This window comes from Pinus tabuliformis, chromosome 1_2 (genome assembly GCF_031772625.1).
Source record: "Pinus tabuliformis cultivar Carrire ecotype Pingquan chromosome 1_2, CPIR1, whole genome shotgun sequence".
Classification (NCBI taxonomy): Eukaryota; Viridiplantae; Streptophyta; class Pinopsida; order Pinales; family Pinaceae; genus Pinus; species Pinus tabuliformis.
Window position 1 is genome coordinate 1,235,596,772 of NC_142298.1, and position 8,531 is coordinate 1,235,605,302.

The 8,531-nt window shown below is 31.2% G+C and overlaps 1 pseudogene; it reads left to right on the plus strand.

Annotated features, from left to right (window-relative positions):
• The first annotated feature begins 1,417 nt into the window (after nucleotides 1-1,417).
• On the plus strand, nucleotides 1,418-2,252 carry LOC149210699 (chaperone protein dnaJ 8, chloroplastic pseudogene; annotated as a pseudogene).
• The last annotated feature ends 6,279 nt before the right edge of the window (nucleotides 2,253-8,531 follow it).

The window sequence follows — 8,531 nt, forward strand, 5'->3', positions numbered from 1 at the left end:
ATTCCTTGCATCAAAATCTATCCAGGATAATCCACTTTAGCCAATCATACAACCTGTCTTCCAGAATTACCCACATGGTAAACACCACTCACTACATAACGAAGTTTCACATAGATTTCTTGCTTTTACATTTAATTTCACATGGTTTTATACTCATTTGGAATCATTTAATTTATTTCGAATAGTCAAACAAAATCGTCAAACATATTCATTGTCACTTACAGTGTTTCCTTTTTGGATGGCAATAGGTATGAATACATGCTACCTACGAAGGTTGTACGAGTGTTGCGAAGAAATTCAGCAACAAGAACTTACATTACAAGATATGCAGACAAGGATCCTGCCACAACAATCAATGCCACTTTACCGTTTGCGCCCAACCATTGAATTGTTAAAGAAAATAAGGAACATACTTAAGATAACAATTCACATCCATGAAAGGGATGCACACAGGTAGATGCGCCATCAATTGCAGGAACAGCTCGCACAATATGGCACCACAATAAACACTAACTGGTGTTGCCGATGCCATGGCCCATCATGCATATATGATTAGCGGCTCATTCTCAATTACATCTCTACATAATAGAATGCTTTCATTGTACATATTTTTAGAAGCCAACGAATGCTTTCATTGTATATATGTTTAGTTATATCTGGCATGTTTAGTTATATCTTAATAGAACTGTTCTCTGTTGTATGAACAAAAAGTATTCAATTACGTGGTCCACTGCTCTTTGTTTTGGGTTTTATGAATCAACCAACAACATTTTTTATAAAGAAAAACGTTTCTCACTTTAGATAGGTCGATGTTTACAACAACCTATTGAAAAAGTAATAAGGGCATTTATCCAAATGCAGTAAGAATGAATGGAATATAAAATCATTCATTACAGCCACCATAATAAAGAAATAATCTAAACCTTGGTGTCCAAAATCACAATCCTAATATAATCTGATAGCCAGCACAAACATACTTCATAAGATAGTATGGCCAAGGTCTACTAAATTTAAGGCACCCACAACACGGTGCATTTTCTGTTCTCTGAATGGTTAAGCAGGTAGTTGAGATGAGTTGTTTTCCAATTGAAAGCAGTATACCCCACAACAGGGGTTCACGTACTTGATAGAACAGTTCTCTGTGGTATGAACAAAGAATAATCGAGTACATGGTCCACTGCTCTGTGTTTTTCGTTGGTTAAATGCTCTGTGTTTTGCAATAAGAGAGAGCAGGTTGGGCTCTAGAGCCCAAATGGCAAGATTCCTTCTACATTAAACAACAAAAACATGTCAGCATTTTAGCCTTTCATCACATTCACATACTTCACTTTTATATCATTTGCATGTTCAGCTTTGGAAGATGCTCCAGACACTCACAATGGGTTGCACACTGCTATTAATCTGTATTCTATTACAAATGGGAGGCAGGAGGAATGTAACTGTGATGGCCTCTGTTGCTTTTCCTGGGATGAAAGAGCAGTATGAGACGCTGAGATTGAGCCCTGGGGCTTCTGAAAAAGATGTGAAGAGAGCCTACCATCGCCTTGCGTTGCAGGTATGCAAGTATCCATTTGAAGCTATGTCTCTTACTTTCAAGATCAGATATTTTCAATAAATCTTCCATTTCTGAAGCAAATAGAAAAAGAGATACAGGTTTGAAATAGAAATTAAAAATGTCAGACTTCACACATTCTTGAGAATTTTTAAGAAAATTTGTCTGGAAATATCCCTGGTCATATATAATGTCAGAAAACATTAATATTGCACTCATATGTTGATATAATCTGCTTACAGTATCATCCGGATGTTTGCAAAGGAGATGTGCGTGGGGTTCAATTTCACAAGATCAATCAGGCTTATGAGGTAAATTGCCTGCCTAAGAGTAATCTTTATCTATATGCATTTTCATTCTGTAATATGGGACTCTTATTCAGGCCCACGATTTTCTGATTGTTGTTACTTTTGTGATAATGAGCAGACGTTAATGTCCAGTTTAGCAAAGGCAAAGCAACAAAGCTATTCTGCTGATTACTCTGTTGAGGGCATGATGGGAATCAATAACGATTATTGGGACGAGTGGGAAGAATGGATGGGATGGGAAGGAGCTGGAACCCTTGATTATTCCTCTCATATTAACATTTATGCCTGATGAAATTTTATCATAGACTGTGTAGGTGTCTATTGTCCGGCCTTGCAAACAGTTATGGCCTCTCCATTACCGATCCCATGTTGACTGTTATGGGCTATCTATAAAGTTCCCGCTATTGGCAGAAAAACAACTGTTTTAGAAAGCCCATAAAGCTTCTTCATTCATCTCCTGGAAATACAATATGTTCTTCTAACTGTATAGTTGATTTTATTTATCTTCCGTTGGTTTCCATAACACAAAGGACTTACTGATCCAGATGAAGCAACAGCTTTCTGAGTTGTCTCTGTTTTAGTGAGTCATTTGATTTGGTCATGGGTCCTGATTATTAGACTACTTGTACATATGTTTTGTTCATTTATACTCTCAACTACTTGTACATACCTGCGGGATATCTCTCTGGACCATGTGATTATTATGGGGATCTGCTCTTCATTAAAGAGCTCCTAACTATTCTTCCTGCAATTTGTAATGACATTCATTTAATGGAAACCATTATTTTGATTAAGAGATCTTTGATCATTGAGATGAAATGTTGTTGTTTCATTACATAATGAAAAATTTCTACATATTTGATCCTTGAGACATAATGAAACCGTTTCATTCCATAATGAATTTTTCTATTGTATATCATCCTGAACAAGGCATTATTCTTGGCTGTAACTATAGGCAATCCCTGCCTGTATTTGCAGGATTCAAATGTTGTTAAGTTTTACCATTAATGTTAATTTTATATGTTTCATCTGGGACTGAGATATATTCAATCAATTAGTTTTGAGTATTTGCTTTCTAGATTGTTACCGTGACAAATCTAGGGTAATCCCTGACAAATTATGCTTGGGGCTATAATTGTGGAGCCATTGAGTGCAGAATTGATGCGTAGATCCTGTAGCAAGAGAGATTTGAACTGTGCTACACTGGCAAAGTGAATGAGGGCGATTGAAGTAGGCAAAGTGTCCAGGTTACAGATGTAGCGGCAAAGAGTGGCCAACAATGGGGTGGCACTAAAACTACTTATGTGATAGATACGGAAGAATAAACTCATCACAATTTCGAAAGTATTCATATTTGCCATTTAAAATGTAAATTCTTCTGATTCCTTTTTCAAGAAAACAATGGGAATTTATAGATTGTGTTTCTTTGTTTACATTAATGATAAAAGATCCAGACGAAATTCCCTGAAGGCTTGTTCTTTTTCAGGGTTTGAGTGAAAAATGTCGTTGCGTATGTATCCTACTTATGGAAAAGGGTATAAATAGTTTTGGGGCAGCAAACTGAAATCATTTTAATTGAATTTGAAATTGTAGAAACCTTGAACCCCTTTCTTGGTTTGAAATCAAAGTTGAAGATGATTGGTGTGAGTAGAAGGAAAACGAGTGTATGGGAGTATGGGAGTGTAGAAGGAAAAATATCTGGAGACACAGATTATGTGAGGAAGCAAAACACAAAGATGGTCTAAAACAATTGTTAGAATTGGATATCAAAGAAACCTGTTAACCTATTGCGAATGAGTGATGCATAAGCAGTGTTATGTGGGGGCAATTGGTGTGTGACCAATGTTCTGTGTGAACTGGCGATCATTGGGAGTTGTTATCTGGAGACACAGATTAGTGTATAACTGAAAATTTTGGTTGAGACTATTTCCATTTTTGGAAAGCCAAATTGTAAAATGCCCTTTAAAGGAAGGATGTGTAGGGATTGCAGAAATTTCCATAATCAAATTCTTGATGTAAATTTTTTAAAATTCACCTTATATTAAAGGTTTCTAATTTTTTTGAGAGCCCTCTTTCTTCTTTTTAAACCCCTTAAAGGTGGGGTGGGGATGTAAGATATATATTTTATTTGTAGAAATTCAGACAAGTAAATAGAACATTTAAAATATTTGCACTGTTTTGCCTCTTAAAATGCTTGAAAATGAAAGTTTGAATTGTATCTTGGACAGAGCATAGATTAATAAGTGCTAAAAGCTTGCTTTGAGGGCCAAAGAATTACATATTGTTTTGAATGGTGGGTTTGCCAAAATGGAATCTAAAACCACTATATTTGAGGACTTAAGTATGTAAAACAAAATACTTTGAAAAATACAATACATGAATTTAAAATCGGTTTCAAAATTTTAATAATGTTAATTCACAAATTTCTCCACTTTTCATTTACCATGTACAACGTTGTAATTTACTTTTTATTTAAAAAAAAAACCGTGCTGCCAATAATCTATTGAACCTATTGAGCTTTAAGTATGAACGCATTCTACACTTACTATATTAATATGAATGGTTTGGTTTTGGTTTTGTTCTTCTAATATCAAATGTACTGGTACAGGATGGTCAACGTAGTTATTGCCTTCGTCACTAGTTAACTTTATATATGCTTGACTATCTATAGAACTTTCTTCCTTTCACTAATCCTATCGGCCTCACTTTGTACCTTTTGGGACAATTGCTAGTTATAAAAGAATTGATATATGTGTTAAACATATATTAAAACCCCATATTCTCTACCCCGAAACTCTTCCTTTGGTCTCTACACCTCACATTGTTGATCATTGTCAGGAACCACTAATGGCAGGTGGCCATTAGTTTAGCTAACATCATACTCTAAGTAGAAACCAAACATGATGGCTTTTGGAATTCCTTGTTTCCTTCCTCACGACTCTGAATCTTCTCGTTCGTTTGAAAGAATCATTGGGATATCGATGAGTTGTTGGGGACAAACGGTAGGCGACTGATAAGACTGAGTGTATATGTATGTTATGTATATATTTATATATATATGGATGAATTTAATTATTTTTATTATTATTTTCTAAATCTTTTCATATATGTGTTTTAGGATAAAATCTTTTCTCATATATGCTAAATTTTTTTGTTTTTTGTTATTGATATGTTAATTTCTTTTTGTTATTGATATATTAATCTCATATTAGAAATAAAATAAACTACACATCTTCCTAGTTATGGAAAATGAAAATACAAGATTTTTTTTTTTTTTTTTTTTAATTTAAATTATCTTGTTTTTCTCTATGTAAAATTAAGTTATTTAATATGAACATTCAAATATTTTACTTATGGTTAATGATAAAACATTTTAAGGATTAATGTATTTTTATTTTAAATATCACATGTATTAACCAATGAAGAAACATTTTTTCCTTGTAGTAAAAGGTAAATTATTTTTTTTTACTCATCTCCATCTTATTAAAGAAATTAAAGGTAAGTTATTATTTTAACTTCTAGTTACTTTATATCTCTATATAAAATTAAGGTGCAAATTGAAGTATTTTAATTACTAACAACATTAATTGTTTTTGTTATTACTATTTGTAATTTGCTAAAATAAATTATTGTTTTATGTTTTTTACTTATACCACAACATTTTCTCACACTGTACTTTAGAGCACATCTCCAGGGAATAATAATTTATTTTCTACTTCGCATTAAGGTAAACACTAAATTGGTTTATGAACTTTTTTTGTTTGTAAAATAAAAAAATAACTTAAAAATAAAATTTGATGGAAAAATTGTCCACAAGATGACTTGCCAATCAAATATAACCAAAAATAGTGATTTACCCCTGCTAAAAAATTCCTCAATCCATGAACATGGTGAGATAATCATTCCTGGGATAAAAGGATTGAAACAAGTATTCGAGTTGGGATAAAAGGATTGAAACAAGTATTCGAGTTGCTAAAACCGTCCAATTTGATAGATACCTCATATTTGAAATTCCTCCCATGGGAACCGCTACCTTTACCTTTATAACAAAGATATGCTCGTTATGTTCCGTTAACGCCTTCCTCGCCATTGCATTTATGACAGTAACCCGGTAACGGTAACAGGGCTGTGTGGTGAAGCCGGAACATCCGGATGGATTTGGGAGAAGAGAGTGGACGATTTTATAGAGGATTTTAAAATCTGGATAAATTAGCCACGTGGCAATTATTCCTTAAGCGTCGTGGTTTAACCAAATGGATAGTCAGGTGTAGTGTCGCTTTAACGTGGGAGATGGCACTGTTGTGCGGATTCCAAATGGCTTTACAAGTGGGTTAATAAAAACCATGAAATCAGAACAAAACTTCATCATAACTGAATTAAAATCTTGTCAGGTAATTTTTATAAAAATATGATTTTAAATGGATAAACTTATAATTTTATAAATATTTACATAAATTATTATATTTTATCAATTTCAAACGATTCTAATTTCCTTTTAAATTAAATTAATTCATATATCTTTAATTATAAAATAATAAATTTTATAATTTCACCATTTTTAATTATTTTTATTTAATTTTAAATTTCAATATAAAATATTTTTATAAATATTATATTATAAAAAATAATTTTTATAATTTTATCTTTTCTAATAATTCTTACTCAATTTTAAATTTAAATATAGCTTTTTTAAAAATATTATATTATAAAAAAATAAATTTTATAATTTTGTCTCTTTATAATAGTTCTTACTCCATTTCAAACTCAAATATAGAATATTTTCATATTATTCTATATTTTAGATTTACTTAATTTTATTTACAAAACTTATATATTTACATTTATAAATAACATAAAAATGACACATTTATGTATATGTAACATTATCATCTATATATCTTGGAAAAATATTATCATCCATATAACAATAATTTAAAAACATTTAACCTAATGTAAACATCTACTTAAAAAACTTGCAAATCATTCGATTCCACTACTACCAACAATGATGACATATCGTGATGTATCATCTCACCAACCAATAAAACAATACTCAATAATATGTTTTTATACATTCCTTAGCATCTTGTTAAAAGAAATACATTGAACTCGTTTATCTCTCTTTGCGACTCATTTTTAATTTACTATGAGTTATCTTATTTGCCTTTAAACTTTATATTTTATTTTTTTTATAACATTTTATTTTATATTTTTTACTTATCTCGTTTTTCACATAATTATTTTCTTTATAACATTTTATTTTATATTTTATTTTTTACTTATCTCATTTTTCACATTATCTTTTTATTGCCTTTCCCTTTAATTTTTTTATTATTTCAAAAATTTGTAATCCATCCCTACCAGGAAGTATTCCTCTTCATTTGAATGGTTCAAAATATAATTTTAGTCCATTATATAAATTTATCAAATTTAATTTTCACATGCTAATTTAAATATTACAAATTAATTTAATTTTAAATGATATTTAATATAAAAAAGTTTTTCCCTATAATATAATATCAATGGCGGCGAACATAATATCAATAGTCATGGTTAATGGAAGCATTAAGAAGTGAAAATACATTGATTCAAAGCAAACGATATTTCAATTAAAGTACATATACACTACATTTATATAAAATTTTAAATAATTATGTTTTATAAATTAAATAAAATAGTTATAGAAGTGATTGGTTGGAAAATAAAACAAAAGTTATAGTTGATTTATATTAAATTTAAAAAATTTTGGAAATATTTTTCAAGTGAATTTGTTTTGAATTAGATAAAGATTTATTGGAATTACAAGTTTAAATTGTAAATTTTTTATAATCCAATTATCCAAAAAATTTCCAAAATAAAGCATCATATTATAATAAAAACACATTTTAAACAATAACATATTAAAATTGGATAACAATAATTTCCCAGATTCCAATAAAAACTAAAAAAACCAATAAAAACTCTCAAAACCCAAAATAAAATAATTATAAACTTGAAAACCCATAAAATAAATAAATTAGAACCAACCATTTAGCTCGGAACTTATTGTATTATATCACAAGATGCCGAACTTAAATCATAAATGAAACTCGAGATTCTAAGCAGAACCAACTAATTCACTGTCAGGAAAACACGAAAGAATGGAGGAGACCCCAGTTAGAACAAAGTGGGTCACTGTCACGAAAATACTAGTCATTTCTTTTCTTTTTTTTCCCTCGACCGTTTGTCCGGAAACATTTATAAATAGAGGCATCCATGTATGGTCCAGCTGCAGTTCTTCAAAGGCTATTTCATAAAACTCATCGTTGAGATCACTAACACTAACATTCATAGCGGCCTCTATTGTTGTCTCTAAATCATGCCAGTAATCCATGTTGAAAACTTCAACATAGTTGTTCTGGTTCACAATCCCTGCAAACGAATCTGTCCAATTTCACCAGGAGCAACTTCACTTGGGAGAAATGGGCGAGCTTCACAAGCTCTCTGTAATTCCCCTGCATTTCTTCAGAGCTCACCTAGGCCGTGTACCGAAATTTCAGAAACGTTTTCATACTTTCACCAACTTTCTGAAACCTCAGCGCTGGGTGAATGTAACACAAAAACCATGGTGGAAACCCAACATTGGTTCTATCGTCAGTGCATTTCAAAAATTTTGAGCGCGATTGTTGGGA